Here is a 22537-nt window from a genome sequence, read left to right on the forward strand (position 1 = left end):
CACAGACCATATTTCAGGCATCAAACTAAAAACCCATTCAAAATATCCATTGACTTCCAGACGAGGGAATCGGATGTGCCCCTTGGGGACCCTAAATCGACGGCCAAACGGGAGCAGCTCAACCTCTGAGTGGAGTGGATGTGCGGTATCTGTAGTTAATATGTTTAACCTTCCTGTGTACAGCACTGTCAAATATATCCATAATTCATGAAACAATACTGATGTGCCAAGTCCTACCATAGACCTACTAAATTAGGTGTGTATTCTTGTCTTCCTTTAGTACTATAAAACTTTCTCCGTCTCAATCTATTTTACTGTAGTACTTCTGTCTTCAATCTCACAGCGCGGATATATACTTGACCACCGAGTCATTACTTTGAAGTAAAAGGACATGGCTTCCTCTCTTCAGTTGTTCACTCGCCTTTCTTTTTCTGGATTTATGACTCGTTACGCCCTGTATCTGAATTAGATAGCATCGCATTTGTCCAATCACTGGAAAAAATGGGTGCACTTAAAGAGCACTTACAATATTTCTCCTCCGACAGCTGAATAAAAGGTAGCGGTGAAGTGGCCTATCACCGAGTACAATCTCCCGCTTTCATCTCCCAGCTCAATTTTTTTCCTCCATCTTCTTTTTCGTCATCCACCTTTTATCATCTCCCTCTCCTTTGCACACTTTCAGCCCTTTCAATCTTCCCACATCCTCTCTTTCTATTGTCTTTCATTTTACGGACACCCCATGGGGAGAGGCTTTACATATGAACTCATCCAAAAAAAGGAATTTTCAAGTATTGTATGGAAATCCTACACAGTCACACATCATGAGTTCATCCTTAATGTCATCCTTTAAGATGGATCCATGCTTGAACCTCTTGTCTCTCTCTGTCACTTTCACATCTGTGGATCTCAATTATTTAAACACTCACACTCTACTGTCACACACAAACACATCTTACGCCAACACTTTGTCTCGCACACAGTTCAAATGCTCCTTTGTCATATCTGCCACACTGCCTTACACTTAAGTCTCGACTATCGCTCCCTGCTTCTCAATACCTCCGCCTCTTCTCTGTCTCCCTCACTTTCTCTTCAGGCTTCTTATCATTCAAACCCCCTGCTGTCACACGCAGATTTTTCTCACACTCCCTCCCCGCTCGCTCTTTAATCTTTGCTCCATGCTGTAATTTTCTCTATAATTTGCATTTAGGTGAGTGCTATGTGACCTATATGCAACTTACAACAAGACCGATCATTTCCATTGCTTTTAAACTGACCTGTTCTCGGCTTTCATACCGTCATGGACTAGTTCTACTACATTGGCAGAAACTGTATTTCACTGTGAGTGTGAAATCCCAGTTGGTGATATTATATGACTGTTAAGCAATTGGGACATTTAGTGCCTAACATCCCTGATGTCCATCATAAATTGTTATTAACAAAATTGAGATGAAAAACTGTTTTGGGCTATTATATTATATATGCAGTGTGATTATTGCGAAGGAGTTTCCGCATGTCACTGTAACTATACCCTTAAAGCAGTGATAATGTTGTGCTTAAGCATTGCCATCATTCAGCTCTTTGATTTGGATCAGTGGGCTAGCTCCGGGTCTGAGACGCGAAGCCAATGCGGAAGTGCCTTAAACTTGCATTCTTTCTAATAGCCAGCAGGGGGCGACTCCTCTGGTTGCAGAAAAAAGTCTGATTGTATAGAAGTCTATGAGAAAATGACCCTATTTCTCACTTGATTTATTACCTCAGTAAACATTGTAAACATGAGTTTATGGTCTCAATCTCAAGTTTCAAGTATTCTTCAATACAGCATGATGTTCATTTAGTAAATCATGGTCCCATTTAGAGTCAAATAGACCATAAAGCAGGGGATGCTTTAGGGCGTGGCTACCTTGTGATTGACAGGCTGCTACCACGGCGTTGTCCGGTCTGGGTGTTGTCGTGTTTTCAACCTAGAACTTTAACCCTTTCACAGTGTGGTTTTCAGTTGCACCTAAAAATATCTTATTCGGCGTTCGGTCTTGCTTAGCTCTACCCTCCAGTGTCACTTCAGTTTTCAAAAAGCCAAGATGGCAACAGCCAAATTCCAAGATGGCAACGGCCAACATGCCGAACTCTGTGACTACGTCCACTTCTTATATACAGTCTATGGTTGTATATGAAATAGTGTACCATATAAACCTTGAAAAGATGCCTTTGACTAGGATTGGCTTAAAAAAAGGAACTGAAACTATAGGCCAACTGACCGTTCGCTAAACCCCTGCCCCAAACAGCAATTGCCCAATCATAGCTTAGCAACCATAACTAGGCATGTTGAAGTGGTGTCCATGGGGCTGTAGTAAGAGCAATACACGGTATTTAAAAACGTTTTTTTAGCATTTTTCGCATATAGCGTTTATCTGCGTTACTTCAGTACGGAGGTTACGTGACAGATATGTCAAAGTTTAGGTTAAAATAGCGTTTTTTGACCTACCCATCCATCCAGACCCTGTGCCGCGTTTAAGGCTCTTTATACTTCCTGGTTTTCGATCACATGGATTACATACAAATTGATTTGGTGGGATATATATGAATTACAGCGCATGACTTTTCGTAGGTATATAGCTACTAACGGTGAATAAGAACAGCCTGAGCAAAGCAAGCAACCAGAGTTATGTTAAACCTACAGACGTAGGCAAAATCGTTGGTACCCTTCCGTTAAAGAAAGAAAAACCAACAATGGTCACTGAAATAACTTGAAACTGACAAAAGTAATAATAAATAAAAATTCACTGAAAATTAACTAATGAAAATCAGATATTGTTTTTGAATTATGGTTCAGCAGAATCATTTAAAAAAACAAACTAATGAAACTGGCCTAGACAAAATGATGGTACCCTTAACTTAATATTTTGTTGCACAACCTTTTGAGGCAATCACTGCAATCAAGTGATTTCTGTAACTCAAAATGAGACTTCTGCACCTGTCGACAGGTATGTTGGCCCACTCCTCGTGAGCAAACTGCTCCAGCTGTCTCAGGTTTGAAGGGTGCCTTCTCCAGACTGCATGTTTCAGCTCCTTCCACAGATGTTCAATAGGATTTAGATCAGGGCTCATAGAAGGCCACTTCAGAATAGTCCAATGTTTTGTTCTTAGCCATTCTTGGGTGTTTTTAGCTGTGTTTTGGGTCATTATCCTGTTTGAGGACCCATGACCTGCAACTGAGACCAAGCTTTCTGACACTGGGCAGCACATTTCGCTCCAGAATGCCTTGATAGTCTTGAGATTTCATTGCACCCTGCACAGATTCAAGACACCCTGTGCCAGATGCAACAAAGCAGCCCCATAACATAACCGAGCCTCCTCCATGTTTCACATTAGGTACAGTGTTCTTTTCTTTGGATGCTTCATTTTTGCGTCTGTGAACATAGAGCTGATGTGACTTGCCAAAAAGCTCCAGTTTTGTCTCATCTGTCCAAAGGACATTCTCCCAGAAGCTTTGTGGCTTGTCAATATGCATTTTGGAAAATTCCAGTCTCGCTTTTTTATGATTTGGTGTCCTCCTCGGTTGTCTTCCATTAAGTCCACTTTGGCTCAAACAGTGACGGATGGTGCGATCTGACACTGATGTACCTTGACCTTGGAGTTCACCTCTAATCTCTTTGGAAGTTGTTCTGGGCTCTTTGGTTACCATTCTTATTATCCGTCTCTTCAATATGTCATCAATTTTCCTCTTGCGGCCACGTCCAGGGAGGTTGGCTACAGTCCCATGGACCTTAAACTTCTGAATAATATGTGCAGCTGTAGTCACAGGAATATCAAGCTGCTTGGAAATGGTCTTATAGCCTTTACCTTTAACATGAAGGTCTATAATGTTCTTTCTGATCTCCTGAGACAACTCTCTCCTTAGCTTTCTGTGGTCCATGTTCAGTGTGGTACACACCATGATACCAAACAGCACAGTGACTACTTTTCACCCTTTAAATAGGCAGACTGACTGATTACAAGTTTGAAGATACCTGTGATGCTATTTACAGGACACACCTTAGTTTAACATGTCCCTATGGTCACATTATTTTACATCTTTTCTAGGGGTACCATCATTTTTTGTCCAGGTCAGTTTCATTAGTTTGTTTTTTAAAATGATTCTGTTGAACCACAATTCAAAAACAATGTCTGATTTTCATTAGTTCATTTTCAGTAAATTTTTATTTATTATTACTTTTGTCAGTTTCAAGTTATTTCGGTGACCATTGTGGGTTTTTCTCTCTTTAACGGAAGGGTACCAACAACTTTGCCTACGTCTGTAAATAGCAGGCTGATCTTAGCAGTTACATTTTTCCTTATCATATTTAAAATAGTAGGACAAACTAGCTCTACACTAATACGGGAATAAAGCTGTTTCTTTAACTCCATGTATTCTAAATGGATCATTACCTAGTGAGGATTTGTATTTTTTTGCCTGGGAAATGCAGCTTTAGCCTCAAGTCTTTTAGTACCATATGTAGCTATCAAATGCATATTTAAGACCCATTATACAGGATTCACATTTTAAAAGGGGACAGCTGGAAACATTATAAAGCTGCCGACAGCGTTTCCAACCAATTCATGGAGCTAACGCTAGTTTAATTAGATTGCTATAGCTGTTAAAATCGAGCGACAGTTGTCATTTCAGTTGGCAAAATTGACAGTCGTCAGCTAGAAATATGAAGCCTGCTTTTGTTTAACCCAACTTTCAAAAACGACTTTGCATTTTGAGTGGTAAATCTGCCACAATTATCATAGCAAGCTGAGTATATGTACCCTACGAGAACGGAGAGCTTTACAGTCATAGCAACGGTAATTAAGGGGGGTATGGTAGGACAAGAGAACGGTCAGTTCTGGGAGATTTTGTATTTACTGCAGCGCTCAAGTTTTCAGGTACTCAATCATCATGGGAGGTGCAAGAAAGAGACTGCCAAAGTGAACAGATGGCTTGTCTGCATTCGTATGGTGCTCCTTCATTTTTAGCTGCACGGAAAGCACGAACCAAGCACTTGTCTCTCTTCCCTCTCGTCTCCCTGCCAGCCCCGCTAGTGTCTCTGGGCTTCTCTCTCACTCCCCTCCCTTCCCTTTTCTTCCTATTAGTCTTCAGTCCTAAAGAGAGAGAGGCGAGAGGAATACAGAAGACGAGGAGGAGAGTCCTCGGTCCTGAGGCCCAGTGCCAGCTGCTACTGCTGCAGAGACTATCCATCCAAACGCATGCAGGCAGGGATGACACTGCTTTGGAATTCAGCCCTTGATGCAAACTCTGGGTGTTATGTGACGCTCTGACCTAATAGTGATAACAGAAGTTACCCCAGTTTACACTCTATAAACAATGTCATCATTACAAGTGTGTCCATCCCTTATCCGTCTTGCATACACATGGCAAAAAGTATTTTCATCTTTCCTCCATACACCCAGAAAGTGATAAAATACATTTATGTATTAGGGCTGTCAACTGATTAAAATATTTAATCAAGATTAATCGCATGATTATCCATAGTTAATTACTATTATTTGTAAATGAATCACACATTTTTTTTATCTGTTCAAAATGTACCTTAAAAGGGAGATTTGTCAAGTATTTAATACTATATTAATAGTATTTAACACTATTTTTACACTCTCAACATGGTAGTGGGCAAATATGCTTGCTTTATGCAAATGTATGTATATATTTATTATTGGAAATCATTTAACAACACAAAACAATGACAAATATTGTGCAGAAACCCTCACAGGTACTGCATTTAGCATAAAACATATATGCTCAAATCATTACATAGGACATTCAACCCAACAGGCAACAACAGCTGTCAGTGTGTCAGTGTGCTGACTTGACTATGACTTGCCCCAAACTGCATGTGATTATCAGAAAGTGGGCATGTCGCTACAACCCTTGAAAGACCCGTCGAATTTTTAAGAGTTTTATTAAAAGTCGCTGGTTGCGTTAGTATGTTTAAGAAATTAGTGGCGTTAAAACAAATTTGCGTTAACGTGTTATTATCACGTTAACTTTGACAGCCCTAATATCTATGCATGAACAATTCTGTCCAGCTATCTGTTTGTGGTGTTGACATATACTATAGTGCAATCAGTTCAATGTAACATGCCTCTATGTAGTATTTGGGCAATAAAATGTTTTGTTTAGCACTATACTGGGAGGCCACAGTAATTCTTCTCACTCTGCTACAACAAGATAAACTTGAGTTAGCAGCACATCTGTTGTTTGTATTTATTTGTATTTGCTTGTATTTATCACAATGCCCGTCCACCACAATGTGTTTATTGAGGAGACAACGTGGCAAATCTTATCCAAGGACCAATGAAAAGATATCTGATATTCTTTCTTTTGAAGCAGATCAAAGACTGTGTATGAACTTCCGTGAGTTGTCCTCCATTAATCAGCTTTCCTATCGGCCAACCACAACATAAAAGCTGCACTTGTTAACAGAAAACCGCTGCATCAGTTCAATCTAAAGTAAATAGATGTGGCAAGAGAAAAGCAGCTTTAGATTAACAGCTGTAATTACCTTGAATGAGCTCTGTGAGCCATAAGCAGTGTCAGCAAGTGAGAGAGTAAACAGTATTTCTACCGTATAGTCAACATGTTGTGGTGTGGATGCAAAGACTGAACAATGCACAGTTTCCAAAGGCCAGTCTCAACAGACGAAAGCAACTTCTGCACTCCAGGCAAATTGCAGGAACACACTGAGGCATGCCTGACATTATTTTGTAATATTAAATCAAGGAAAAAAAACACCATTATGTCCCAACAAGCATAACATTTCTATTAACAATTGTCTTTAGCTGAACAATTAGGAATAAAAAATAATGGAACTCATATTTAGTGTACAATAGGGATTTAATATATGAAAGTCATACACTCTAATTGCTATAATAAAATCAGCATAGGCTATTATTGTATAATAAAAGTGCTAATTTAATTTGCCTCAAATCTTTTATGAAGTGCAAACAAGCTGCATTTTGGATACTATATTTGTCGGACTCAAATCTTCCAATCAGAAATCAGTGTTGCCATGGCAATAAGTAATCCTTAGATCATTTGTCTACTGTCATAGTTTTGGTCATAGACTGTATATATAGATGGACGACGCATCTCCACTTCCCCCCACTGTACAAAACTGAAGCCAAAATATTCCGGATGCGAGGGCTGCAATCTTGAGATTTGCAGCCAGAGTGTGCACAGTAGTGATCGGGGGGCTGGAGCCGCGGTATCGAGGTCCCGCCAACACACCCGCCCCAGCCAATAACGAGCCACAGCTTGCTAGCGTTAGCCACCTAGCTGCTACGTTAGCACCACGGTAGCTGTTTGGCTAGAAAGACACAACTAACCATAATATCTCTAGAACTACATTTATGATCAAATTGACACATATTCTATTACGCAGACTGGTGACGGTCATGGAAAGTTAGAGCTATATCTCCTCTCTTGTACATTTTCCAAGCCTCCGACTGCGTGACTACTTCACTCAGAGCAGCTGTCAATCACAGCTGTCAATCATGACATCCCACCCGCTTTTTATAGCATCAAATAACTCATTAAAACCAAACTTGAGCGGGATTTATGACATATACTGCAGCCAGCCACAAGGGGGCAATCCAAATGTTTTGGCTTCACTTTTGGGAAGCTGTCATGTCCTCCATCTTTATATACAGTCTATGGTTTTGATACATTCTTTTAGAGGAGGGGGAGCCCGGTTGAAGCAATGTTGCAAGAATTCAAAACAGTTGCACTGGTCACAGAGTGTTAGGAGAGTGGTTACCACTGGTTCCCGGGAACACACACGTGAACTAGAGGGGGTATAACCATTAGATCTGTCTCCATTCACATCATGCATGCTCCCTGAATCACAGTAAACTAATGAGTACATCTTAAATTCAAGTCAGGTGGTGGTTCAGAGCGAGCAGAGTCTCTCTGGTTTTAGGGGGAAGTCGATCAACTAGGCCTCGGCCTTGTACACATTTCTTGAAAAGAGAGCAGGAGGGATCCCTTTGCTCCTCCTCGCCCTCTCCCTTGGGTGCTCTTTCTCGCTCCGCAGAGGGATGTGAGGGTGCGGAGAGACAAAGAGATGAGAAGGTTTCTGGGAGACGGGATGAGATGAAGTGAACACTTGACAGACAGCAGCCCTGGAAACTGCTCCCGTCTGTGTTGCCGTACAACAGAGAGATAGATAGAAAGAAAAGAAACTCACTTTTTTTTCTAAACTTGAGGAACAGAGCCAGCAGCTTATTCTTTACGAGTCGGATTAACTGAAAAATACTAGAGAGGGAGGCATGCCAATCAGTGACATGAGCATTTCTGGTGACAGTAAGTGATCTGGTCTCAGATCAGTGCCATGACACCAGTAATGATTGTGACTGCAGAGCTGTTACCGAAATAGCAACAGCTACATCGACTGCTTGCTAGCTGGAGCTCTAAATCTGATCATCAGTGAAGTGAAATTGTGATGACGGCTGTCTGTCCATGTGCTCCCAGGTGACTGTGGGGACAGGACATTTAAAGATGGTACCATAATCCAGAGAGAAACAAAGCTCTCAGATCACCAGTAAGCTGATGTGATGGATGTCTACCTTCCTACCACCCATCTGGATCAAAAAGGGAGGCTATAATAGGTGGGAACACGTGAACTGACCTGAGCCAACTGAGAACAATTGACTGATTCACTCATTCATTCATTCATTCATTCATTCATTCATACCTCCCCTCACATTGGACAGACAGAGAGCTCCCTGTCACACTTAATTCTCCCAAACCAATGCCAGAGCAGCTTTCTTATACAACCGCAGTGACACATTGCAAACACCTGCCTGATATTGCACCGCATTAGATAAAATAGCCAGATTCTTTGCAGCAGGTTGGTACCCAATTGCTGTTGCTCAGGGGCTATTTAGGGGGACCTGAGACTGACACCACAAGTGACTCAAACAGCTACCTAGAGACGATCCTAATCATGCTGTCATGTGGCATTTTACTCTTCTCACGATGACGCACCAGCAGATATAACTACCCACAGATATGATCAGAGAGAGAGAGGGGGAAAAAAACACAACACATTAGTGAACAAATGCCATATCAATTTGTGGCAGCACTGAAAAGTCAACCATTTCCTTAATTAACTAGACATCCCTACTGAAAAACATTGAATATACACTAAGTGGCACTCTTTATTACAACTGTAAAACCTAATATTGTACAATCAAATACCAAAACCAAATTTGGTAGGAACACATATCATATGTAGACTTTAAAAATGTCTCATGGGACATCCTATAAACCCAACAGTAAGTCGGACATTTTTAATTTTGTGCAATTTTTTTTGTATAGTTTTGGCCGTTTCCAGGCTTTGTACTTTAACAAACTCCTTCTAGAGATTTAACCCGATCAACTTCAAATTTGGTCAGAACAATCTGAAGACCTTTGTGATGAAAGGTTATTAAAAGTTTGAGCTTTCTTGAAACGGCATTGCCGTGGCGTGGCGGAGAATTTACACGATTCACCATTATACAACAAGCTGTTGTAACTTGACTGTACCTGGTCAAATCTGCCCCAAACTTGACACGCTTCATAACAGCCCAGGCCTGAGGATATCTACATGTCGATATTCAATATTGAGTTATAGTAACTGCGCCACCTACTGGCAACAGGAAGTAGGCCTTGTGTGACAAGCATCATTCACTTTTCATGAAATTTATGTTGTGTGGTCTAGACTTGATATACAGCAACATAAAGCGTGTTCAGTGTGTGTTCCCTAGCACCGCATGGTGGACACAGGAAGTGACACAATTTGCAATAGGCCAGTTCCTGCGGCATGCATTACACACAGGAAATAACGTCCAACTCGCGTGTGCCGTTCGTCGCTGCTTGCAGCTTTAATTTAACTAGGCTTTACATTGAGGAGCGTTTCCAGTGTTGAGGGGGGGACAACATAAGAAACACATTTCAATAATATACAGACAACACACCACTGACTACAAAATCAGTAATAAACATATAGTTGAATTAACACCTGTCTGAATGTTTTATCAAAAACTGGCTATTATAATCTTCGTAAAGGTAGAATATGTGACAGCTGTTGTACTGAATTGCACTGGATTCCGCAACGTGGAAGTCTCAAAAACTGCACTTCCTCAAATGGCCACTTTATGCTGGCTCCAAAAGGGAGTCAATCCCCATAGACTCCCATGTTAAAATGCCTGACTTTACATAAGAAATATACATGTTTACAGCCTGGTACAAAAAACGGTTTTGGTCTTTATAGCTAATATCCCCGTTCATGACAACTGAACGGGGGTGAACTTTTATATAACTCAACCGTTTAAATTATATTAAAGGTCTTATTGATACATTTTCTTTACAATTAATGTATCCACAGAGCTTTTAGAAAGGTGCCAAATAAATATATGTCTTTTCCTAAAACAAATTAATGGGAATTAATCATTTTAAAAAATTTGACCTGTCCAAAATGAATGTTTTGTTTATCTCTGTGGACAATATTTGACGCTTGGTTCCCACATCTAAAAAGGCTTGTGAGCCAATAACGACGTTGCTATCACTGTGTCGTCAGCAATCAAGTTGCCAGTTAGTGTGGAAAAAACGGAGTAAAGTAGAAATACATGGAAAGGGGAGAGTTTCTGTCACACGGCCCTATCGTCACATAATTTAGATGGAGTGGCGTGCATAGACATTTTCCTGGAGCAATGGTAAAATGCAAAAATAGGCACCAGGGGGACAGAGCAGACATTTGACACCCTGTACTTTTTGGATCCATCTGTCCAGGTGTGTCTGCCAACATGCACCTATTAGACCACACCTGTTTATTAATCAACACATCCAGTGTTTGGTTTTGTCTATTTCCATCTATGAACGCCCTGTTACCAAGCCCATCTGTCTCACACCCATCGTGTCTGTCACCTTCTCTCCTTTCAGTGAAGGGAACATCAGTCTGACACCTCAAAGCTGGGTTTATTCATTCTGGCAACGATGCTTGTGAGTGTCTTGTGTAACTAAGCTATCTCCAGTTGTGAGTAATGCAAGTGGAGATCAGCAGGCAGAGAGAGACAGAGAGAAAGTAACTTTTTTGAGGCAGTATCAATAAGATGACCTGTGTGTTAACCCAGTTTGAAATCCCTCTGGAACAAAAGTGACAGGGAATGTATCATCAAAAAATTTCAGAGAGGAAAGGAGAGGAGAGTAGAGGGGGGAAAGCGAAGAGGCGAGAAGAATAAATGGCTAACCCAGTTAGGTTTGTGTGGCTCTATTAAACCTCTGCTCCCTAGGTATCAGATTAACCTAGTTGAAGCTTCTCCTGCTGAGTTAATTAGACAAGATTGGAAAGGGCTTCTGAGTCCCGCCACTGCAGATTTCTAATGATGTGATGAACATCAACGGCTCTGGACTCCGAATTGTGTGTGTGAGCAGGACGGTGATCTATAATTATATTATTCAGCTGTGCTCGAATTACAGAATACCCTCTGCAGTGCAAAGCATGTGACTGCCCGGAAATCTAATCTGGTATTTGGGCATTGATTTCATCAAGCGGGAAAACGCTGGAATGCTCATTGTGTTTTGCCAAGTGTTTCAATGTTGTTTGGTCTTGAGGGGCCGCTGCAAAACTGACTGAATTTTAATAGCATTTACTGGTGCCTTTGGTCCACTTGCTTTCCTCGACACCTTCATGAAATACATCAAAGGATAACCATTTCAGTTGCCTCAAGTCTGCTTTTAAAAAAGCACAGAGAGGGAGAAACAGAGGACCAGAAGAGACTACAGAAAAAAAACTACAGTTCAGTTACAGGGCTGCCAACTCTCGCGCATTGACCGGGAGACTCACGCAATTGGTCCATTTTCTCACCTAAAAAAATGTATATCCGTTTAAGTGTATGCTATATTCAGAATATTTTCCAACGGCAAACTGAACTGAAAGTGAAATGTATCTATATTGTTTTTGTCATCTGAGCCTGCTGGCTTTGGAGAGAGCATAGATAAGTTTCGATTTCAATTCAGTTCCTCATCAGAAATGGCTGTTTGACGACAAGATAAAGGGTGAAAACATTCCTAATATATCATACACTGACTAAAATAAGTTTTTCTGCTGTCCACAGCACTGTATTGCTTTGCTCCGGTGCTGGTGCTCCTGTTTCTCCAAGCAGGGGGCACTCCGACCGCCATCTACTGTAAGTAATACATCTACTATGGAGTAACTCAACAACCCCACTTCAAAATACCCAAACTATCCCTTTAATAAGTATTTTCATTAGTGTGTAATAACCTGAAAATAAGAATAGTTGTGTTTTCGTTACCCTAGAATGAGCCGTTTATATCTACATACAGAGCCGGCCGCCATGTTTCTACAGTAGCCCAGAACGGGCAAACCTATAGATAGGGCCATTTGCCTTTTCCCGTTTTCACGAGGGCCATTGTAGTTCCCCTACGCGCTTGGATCACGGGGGATGTTTCAGTTGGTTGCAATCTGCAACCACACCGCTAGATGTCGCCAGATCCTACACACTGCACCTTTAAGGTAATAAAGGCGATACTGGAAATGTAGACACTGTTGTCTGGAAAGGTATTTTGCTTGGGTTTTACTTTTGCTAGATAATTCCATTCATGATCTGAGTTGAGGAGGGCACCTAAAACAGTATTGGTATGACAAAACGTTATTCATTCAGTTGACCTGCCTCCTCAGTTCAATTCTGACATTGATTTGATTTAAATGGCGTTTTCCTCGTTCCGCTCCGTGAGCACAAAGTGGCACAAAATTTCCCTGTCATCCATCGGTGATTGTGTGTGCTTTCAACAGAAGCTATTGATTTGTAACTAGACAAACAGAGAGGAAATGAACGGACTGACATCGCCTGTGTGATCTAATCTAATGGTTTGACTAGCTATGTGATTTGTATTGGAGAAACAATTAGAGATAAACAACAATACCAGATAAGCGTCAATGGTGTGGCAGACAAATGAAGATTAACAAGAACAAAAGTCAGACAGCATTGATTTCCAGTAATTCATATAAATAACAGTACAGTACACTGCTAAGTGAAAGTTTGTCTTTGGTTTCTAACGTTGATTCGAACACCCGTGTGGATAAGGGAGTGTGTGAGAAAGTTAAGTACTTTACAATGATAGGATAGTGTGTGCGCGTACGTGTGTGTGTTAAAGAGAGAATTAAACACAGTTACTGTAAGTAGTTTCAAATGATAGGATTACGTGTGTGTTTGTCCAAGTGTGTGTTTGTGTGTTTGTATGTGGAGAAAAAAAAATACTTTTTTTTAATATTTCTACCATTCGCTCCGTTTCATGTTATGTCCTATTCATTTTTTTCCCCGGCGCTACTGCATGTGGATTCACAAGCCGTGGGCGTTTCACAAGACACCCGCCACAATGTGAAACCACCCTTTTGGTATCACAAGTCTTTCATGAAAGCCCATAAACTTAACTTCACTGGAGGCCTTGGCTTTTACCTCAAGGCAGTGTTTAAACTGGATGCACATCACACAATTTCTCCAGCTCATTAAGTTCTCAATTTGCTGCCACAGCCAAATTTGCACACACACACACACACACAGTGCCGCGGGAAAGCTTTCATGAAGAAGTTTGGAAGTTTAAAACCTGCTTCTGATTTTTAAACTCCTAATCTTGATTATAAATTGTTGTGCAAAGCATGAACTTAATTCCTTTTCTTTTGGACGACCACCGACAGAATTTCACCACAGAACTAATTTCATTGCAACCAAAGTTTTTGGACTTGTGACTATTTTTTAATTATTAATTTTGGATGCCTTGATGGTGAGGGTACACACACAATCAGAGTAAGGGTAGGAAATTAACAACAGCCGCAGACTAAACTAACACTACTACAAATTATATATATGAGTGAATCTACCAGCAGTTGTGTTCAGATGTGAAACACTTTCATATTTGTAGTCAACACATTAATAGTTAGTTGGCTGTGTACGGACTCTGTGGGCACTGCTGTCGGTCATAGACCCTGAAGACTCGTGGCATTCGACAGAAGGGATTTACATTTCAAATCTGTTCTCAGTATTCTCAGGATGTAGCAGGAGTATAATGTGTGTGTGTGTGTGTGTGTGTGTGTGTGTGTGTGTGTGTGTGTGTGTGTGTGTGTGTGTGTGTGGGTGTGTGTCGGTGTGGGTGTGAGAGAGAGAGTACGAGTGGTTTAAAGGTAAGAATCCTATTAGCAACCTCTTGGCTCTGTGCTTAGTCTGTCAGCTGACGTCTGATGTTCTGTGGTGATGCTATAGCCTTTGAGCCTTGCCGCTCTGTGTGTGTGTGTGTGTGTGTGTGTGTGTGTGTGTGTGTGTGTGTGTGTTACAGATTTACAGGTTCTGTTTGGTTTTTAATCCATCAAAAAGTATTTGTTTGTGTTCTTGGTTAGATTGTCTAAATATAGGCAGTGGTTAAAGCTAGATTTTCCAATCTTAAGAAACCAGGAGGAGTACACTAGAGCCGAATCAATAAAGCCGAAAAACCCAAACCAGTGTTGCCAACTTTTTTCCAATAACAGTAGCTCGCAGCACTAGCTCCAAAAGTTGCTAAATCTAGCGAGAAAGTCGCCAAGTCTGCATCACTGACCGTCCGTCCCTTCAGGACTCCCTCCAAAGCCACTCCCCCAAAATTATCATTAAACGCGTGCAAACATGGCTATGGCACAACGTGGCTATTGTTAGTACTCACAGCTGTCCAGCAGCTTGTAGAAGATGCGAAATGAGTGCGCAGGCAGTTAGGCCGGTCAATCATTTCATCAGCCTGAATGGAATGATTGGACAGGTTTATTAGAGTCATATACTTTTTTTTGTCAGAGCATTTGATTTATTGATTGCTGTCGGAGTGTAAAGACAATTTCAACAAATATAACACAAAATATTTTTGAAGAAGACTACCAAACCTAGCTTTAAAGGGGAACTACGTCCAATTCATATATGTTATTCCTATGGCCTACGACAGTCAGAAAAATATTAGTAAACATGAACAACTTTCTCCCAAATCAAAAACTAGCGTGCTAAAACTCAAACTGGTGATGTCATAGGGTATAAAGTGTGGAACTGCTCCATAAACAATAAAATAAGATGGATACTGAGAGCACCCAGGGGAATGTTCTGCATTTTCTGTTTCACAACTGAGAACGCAATAATAGAATAAAGCTCATTTGGGAATAAAAAAGAAAAAATCTGTCTCCCTTTCATTATCTAAAGAGAAGTTCCACACTTTATACCCTATGACATCACAAGTTCGAGTTTTAGCACTCTAGTTTTTGGATTTGGTATTGAGTTGTTCATGTTTACTAATATTTTTGGATTGTCGTAGGCCATAGGAATAACAGATATGAATTTTGAAAAATGGGCATAGTTCCCCTTTAATACATGCTAGCCTAGCAACTTTAAAGCCATGTCAACTTTAATGTTTACCATGTCAGTTTGGCATTTTAGCATGCAAACATTTGCTAATTAGCACGAAACACAAAGTACAGCTGAGGCTGTGCAGATATTTGGTCATAAACCAAATCATTGGGAAAATGACTATTTTCACCTGATTCACCTGCTCAATGAAAAGTGTAGTGATTACCAAAGTTTTTTAACAATTCATCCTCTGGGGACCATCGCTATCTGTACCAAATGTCATGGCAATCCATCCAATAGTTGTTGAGATATGTCTGCACCAATAAGGTAGACAGACAGACTGAGAGCCTGCTCTCACTGCTAGCATGACTGAAAACCTCACCTCATGTTGGGGCCAACATTCCTCATCTCCATTTCATTCGTTAATGAAAACTGTCAGATGCACCTGAACACTCAGAGTAAGCTAGTAGACAGACCTTGAGTTGAGATTATTTTGTCACACATCCTAATTTCAAATTTAGAATAGATATTCTGGTCCTAAACTCAATGCACAATACTTTGATTGAACAGATATTATTCAGATTCTACCAGATTATAGAGATTTTAGGTATCATGTGGTGACAAATTTTGAACAGCATTTTTTTGACACAGTTGTGGTAAAGTTGTCCATAATAGATAACCTGTCTGAAGCACACAAAGTGGGTTTTAAGCCTCGGACAGTTTCCATTAAATGGCCCTTTTTCAGACTTCCAAGGTCATTGTCGCTTCTTAGTGTTTTATGGTGTGACACATTTATACAAACCCCTTTAAATGTTATTGCCATTGATACATTAAAAGCATTGTTTGCCTTGTAACAGTGGCTGGCTTGTCACAGATGACTCTTACTGCATGAAATGTTTTATTCCATGTATTACAGAGAAAATGATATTCTCTCATTAATAATATTCTCATATCTTTCATTAGTAGTTTCTTTTTCCTGCATTTCTATGCTCAAACACAAACTCCCCGCATCCAGTATGTATGGGCACAGACTCTTGTGTATTCCTTCAAACTCTCTGTTTGTGTTGTGCCTATGTGTGTATGAAAATCGTAAGTGTAAAATATTAAACACAAGGAATTATAAATGAGTCTACTTCACACATCAGTTGTTTGCATCTATCTTTTTAATACTGTGCGCAGATATTTTTGCTGATTTATACAGTTCTCTAGGATGATGTATAACTTAACTGCAGAACAAAAGATAGTATCATAAATTATTACTGTAGGCTTAGGAGGAACAGACAGATGGGAACGCATCTTCTTTTTTTTTACTGGTCACTTAGCTACAAGCATTACTAAATAGTTGTCAGTAGTGTGACTAAACAAGTTTTCAAGCTTTACTGTTGAGACTATTAAAAAGAAGACAGAGAAGGAGAGAAGTTAAAGGTTGATAAAGTGCACCATGAGGATGTTCCCTCTGATTAAAGGTCAGATTTTAGGTTTCACGCCAAAATGAAAAGTTAGAGAGTAGATTCTGACAAACTGTCTGCAGTGTTATGTTAGCCTATGCCAAAACACAGTGTCTATACAAGCATAAAATTAGAATAGAAGGGGTTTAGGTGTTATATTGGCCGTGATTACAAAGCCAGGCGTGCATTGTTGCTGCAGCATCTAAGCCTCTTTTAAAGCCAGGGAAAATCCAGAATGGAAATTTGAGCATTGTGCTCAATGCATTGGATACACGTTGTGTGTGGCAACTCATGCATTCATCACCACAGGACTGACTCAAAAACATAAATGTGGGTCCTAAAAGTGAAATTTTGTAGGAAAATGTACAAGATGGATGAAGATTTAGCCTGTGGGGCTTTGGTCCTACGGGAGCCTCTCTGTAAAACTATTACACACTGTTGAGCTATTGAGGGATGTTGTTGCCCCGTGATTTCACATCCCTGCGTGACAGTCTGCTTATTTTTAACAGTTAGATGATTAAACCAGGAAGCCAGGTTGAAGGTTATGACACTTCTGACCAAGGATTGCTAAGCTGGTGTGAGAACGCCCCTTCTTACATTTAAGCCCCTGGGTTTCTCTTAGAGGATGGTGTGTTGTTTTGTGCTCTACTTAAAATATGTCCACATGGGATGACAGGAGAGAACGGATGAGCGAGGCGTTACTTAACATACCAACATTTAATTAAAGGTGGCTTTTTTTTAAAGCCAGGCAGGTAAAGGTACAGGACACACTTAACACACGTGTTGAGGAATGTTGGGTCATGGTTCTCCAGCCACGTCATCAGCACAGTGAGCTCACAGGTTATTGAGAATACAATAGTAGTCATTAATATGTCATGTTGTAGAACTTTAAGGGAGCTCTGATTGTCGTACTGTGTTATAGGTAGAGGAAAACTTTACTTAGTTTTTTTTGCATGTAAAAGGTCTATAAAGTTATAAAGTACACACCATAGGGAGTTTCTCTCCCGGACAGAAACACTGCTCCTGAACTGCCTGAAATGCCATGCTTGAAGTCCCGCCCTTTCTTGTGTAACATGGTGATGTCACCAAGTAACACATTCGCATAATACCTGCTATAGCGGTTAGTTTTGCACGGCCTTAAACAAATCTAGATAGAGCGGAGCTGGAGCGGAGTCCAAAGAGTTTGGTCCGGTTGACCAATCACAACAGTGGGCCAGCTGACCGATCAGAGCAGACTGGGCTTTTCAGGAGCTCAAACAGAGCTTTTCAGACAGATCGTGAAAAGAGGTGCTGCAGCACAGCCGGTACGAGAAAAGTAAAGCGTTTTGTGAACATTAAAGCATGTAAATATGTTCTAGGACAAAGCCCAAAAAACAAGTAGGCACCTGAAAATAAGCATAAAAGGTCCTCTTTAAAGTAATTATTTTCAAGAAAAATTGGCATTTGTAGATGTCAACTTGGGCTCTGGGAAATTGTGATGCAGTCATTTTCCATATTTTCTCACGTTACATTGTAATGACACATTAATCGATAATGAAAATAGCCATTAGTTGCAGCCATATTTAAAAATAAAAGAAAAAAACTGTCTGATGTCACTGTTTTGTTTTAGTTCTGTGTTGGGTATTGGTCCAACCTCCCTGCACAATCAACCGGCATTGTTTGACATACAGGACCAGGCATGGGCACATCATGTGATTCTGGGGGTGTGTGCAACAACTTCAGTTACCCAGAAGCCCCCTCTCTGCATACCAATGCAAAGGCGTCTCCGTGTAATTTGCCAAAGCATGTTTCAGAATGACCTCTATAGACAGTTCTCCACCAAATCAGATGGGTAGATGAAAGCTTATCAAACTAGATCTATTCAGAACATTGACATTAAAATGTCGGGAGAATCTCCCCTTACAATCTCCACCTCTTTTTACTGAGCAGGCGAAGCTGCCCCTCCATCTACTCTATCCTTCACGGCACTCAGACTGCTGTTGTCTCTTAGCAACGCCGCCAGGCAAATCGATGGAGGGGAAAAGAGAGCGACAGAGAGATGAATGAGAGGGTGGGGGGGTGAGAGGACAAAAGGCGAGGAAGAAGTGGAAAGAAGTGGGGAGAAGGGCAAATGGGTGTCAAGTGTACAAAGGAGACGAGAGGAAGGAGTGAAGTGGAGATGGGGGGGGGAGGAGAAGGGAGACTAGATTAAAAAGCACAGAGAGGGGAGGAAAGGTGACTGGAGGAAGATGAGGGGAAAGAAAGAAGGGAGGGAGAAAGAGGAGGAGACACAGTAGGAAATAAACTAGGGAGGGATGCTTAAATGTCAAGCTCTGAGCAAGTCACTGCATTTAATGTCATGCGGGACCAAAATGTCAAAACGATAAAGTAGAGTACATTTTGAGGGATTGTGCATGTTTTCTGTACACTGACTACATTTCTTGGAAAGTACTTTACAAAGAGTTTGGTTGTAAAATATACAGAGGGTTCCCTGAATAAGATCTGACTTCAAACTAAGCAGACATTTTTTACTGTAACTTTTTTATGAAAACATGCACAATTAAACTCAAATAAGCTTGGGTAAGATAAATGATCCATACTTTGTGTTACTCAACTGATGCCCATGTAGTGTGGCCAGATTAGGAAAAGCAAGGACAGCATTTCTAAGACTTGGAAACATCTGGAAGTCGAGACTCATAACTAGAAACACCAAGATAAAGTTATACAACAGCTGTGTACTATCTGTACTTCTATATGGTGCTGAGTGCTGGAGAATGACTGAAAGAGACATTATAGGCAAGCTTTCCAGCTTTCACAATACCCGCCTCAGAAAGATCATGAGGATATTCTGGCCCTAGGAAGATCACAAACCATGAACTACACAAAACGACAGGGTGCTTGGACATGGAAACAATATCGATAAGAAGATGTAGATGGCTTGGACGTGTATTAAGGAAACCATCTGGTGACATGACAAAAGTGGCATTGACTCAACGCAAAAGAGGGAGGCCCAAAACAACCTGGAGGCAAACCATCGAAGGAGAGATGAAGATGAGGGGATACAGCTGGAACAGCATTGAGGAGAAAGCAAACAACAGAGATGAGTGGAGATCCTTAGTCCTTGCCCTATGTGCCACCAGGCGCAACAAGGACTAAGTAAGTAAGATGAATGCCCATACTTTGTGCTACTCCACTGATGCCCATGTAGTAGTAAGAGTAGGAAAAGGAAAAGATGTTTATCATTGTCAGGCAGGACTACAATGGATCTCCAGCCTGGCAGAGAGGGAGGTGTAAAGAGCCGATGGCCTCCGACACCAGCAGCAGACACTGGTGGAGGAGGAGGAGGATGCCTGCCTCTTCATCATTACACCCAAAGCACTGTTTTGCCAAGCTGTGTTGTTGTTTGTTTGCCCCCCAAAAACACCCAACGTGGAGACAATTAACTGCATACAAATGATGTTCTCACCTTGCTGTGTGCTCAGATCAGCGTTGGTTTCAACCACCTGGTCCTCTTCAGCCCTGCTGGCTGCTGCTGCTGCTTTCAGGCATCTCGTCGTTCATAGCATGCAGTCACGTTGTCTGGACCTGGATGTGTGTGTTCCCTACTCTCTCTCTCTCTGGATGCAATGCTCAACGACGGTATTTAAATGGAGCTCCGATAACGGGGAGAAAAGAGACGATAGCGGTTTCAACCTAGCTATGCAAATGGTCGGCTGCTACCAGATGTTGGGAGGCTACAACCTGCTAACCAGCTCGCTGAGTAGTAGTCATGGTGATGATGATGATGAGACAGCGTCCGGTAGAAGAGTAGAGGAGGACCGTGGACTTGTTCTCCAGGACCAGGACCTCTTAGCGACGGGGCTAGAGGAGGAGCAGGAGGCGGTGTCGGTCGGTGTCTTCACCGGGAGGGACGGTCCTCGTAAAGCCCCGTGTGGTGGTGGACACCGCTGCTGTCATGCTAGCTGGCATCAATCTACAACTTCCTGTTTCATCATTTCACAATTAAAGATTGTGTGTACCCATAAAGTCCACATGGACTGTATAGTCTATGATGATAATCATGTCACTCAGGGAAATAAAACACTTTAAAACCATGTAGGCAAAACCATATTGTTAGACCCATGTAGAATTTATTTATTTATTTATTTATTTATGTATTCATTTATTTATTTATTTATTTATATTTATTTATTTATTTATTTATTCATTTATTTATTTATTTATTTATTTATATTTATTTATTTATTCATTTATTTATTTATTTATATTTATTTATTTATTTATGTATTCATTTATTTATTTATATTTATTTATTTATTTATGTATTCATTTATTTATTTATTTATTTATATTTATTTATTTATTTATTTATTCATTTATTTATTTATTTGTATTTTGTTGATGTCTCTTTTATCTTTATTTTTGTATTTTATCAAATTTTGCTGTATAAACAATATATTGACTAAATAAATAGCCTGCATTGATAAAATCCTTTCCAAAATCCATACTGTATAGTCTATGATAAAATCATGTCACTCAGGGAAATAAAAGACTTTAAAAGCATGTAGGCAAAACCATATATCGTTAGACCCATGTAGAATATATGTATTTGTTTATTTATTTATTTACTTATTTATTTATTTATTTTTATTTTATTGGTGTCTCTTTTACCTTTATTTTTTGTATTTTATCAAATTTTGCTGTATAAACAATATATTGACTAAATAAATAGCCTACATTATTAAAATCCATACCACTCGTGCATATCATTATTTTCATTATTACTACTCAGGTGTAATTCATACTGTGCAATATCATTTTCCAATTGTGAAATTTTGTTAATAGTCTGTTTATTGTCAATACTGTATATAATGCTCCTATTTTTATACTTCCTTCTATTTAAATGGTTCATATTTTGTTACACTTTATTTAGCTTTTTTTTTTACTGTGTTAGCTGATGCATCTTGTTTTTTACACTATCCCCTTTGCTGCTGTACACTGCAAATTTCCCCACTGCGGGACTAATAAAAGAATATCTTATCTTATCTTATCTTATCTTATCTTATCTTATAAGCATAAACTATATACAGCATACCTGAACACATGCATACACACATAGATTTGTGTTCACATATAGCATAAGCGTGCACATACATACACAAATATTATATGCCATGCTTTCCATAGATTTATGTCATCCAATATTATATACTACTTCTTTTATTTACCTCGAATATAATTTGTATTAATCGTGTGTAACATTTTGGGGGATCTATTAGCAGAAATGGAATATAATATTCATAACTATGTTTTCATTAGTGTATAATCACCTGAAACTAAGAATCATTGTGTTTTTGTTTTCTTAGAATGAGTCCTTCATATCTACATAGGGAGCTGGTCTTCTTCGCGGAGTCCGTCATGTTGCACCGCCATGTTTCTAAAGTAGCCCAGAACGGACAAACCAAAACACTGGCACTGTGGTAACGTGAGCCGCAGAGTGCAAAACCGTGGTACCGCCAGCCTCTGTCTGACTTCCGTTGCTCCTAAACTAGCGTTATTATGGTTAGGATGACCTCTGAGCGAGGTGATCACTGTTACCTTGGTTTTGCACTGGGCGGCTCACGTTACCGCAGGCTTGGAAAGGGAGGAGAGAGCAAAGGGGTTCTCAGTTGGTTGCAGTCTGCAACCACACCACTAGATGTCACCAAATTCTA

At 40.3% G+C, this 22537-nt stretch overlaps 1 protein-coding gene across 2 annotated transcripts in view; it reads right to left on the reverse strand.

Moving 5' to 3' along the window:
* st3gal2 (ST3 beta-galactoside alpha-2,3-sialyltransferase 2) overlaps positions 1-20945 on the reverse strand; it is a 56087-nt gene extending 35142 nt beyond the window's left edge. For both annotated transcript variants that reach the window (XM_037767997.1, XM_037767996.1), the window contains exon 1: positions 20290-20945. The gene's annotated coding sequence lies outside the window, so the exon portion shown is untranslated. The remainder of the gene's footprint in view (positions 1-20289) is intronic.
* Between the last annotated feature and the right edge of the window lie 1592 nt (positions 20946-22537).

Source organism: Sebastes umbrosus, chromosome 4, assembly GCF_015220745.1.
Source record: "Sebastes umbrosus isolate fSebUmb1 chromosome 4, fSebUmb1.pri, whole genome shotgun sequence".
NCBI lineage: Eukaryota > Metazoa > Chordata > Actinopteri > Perciformes > Sebastidae > Sebastes > Sebastes umbrosus.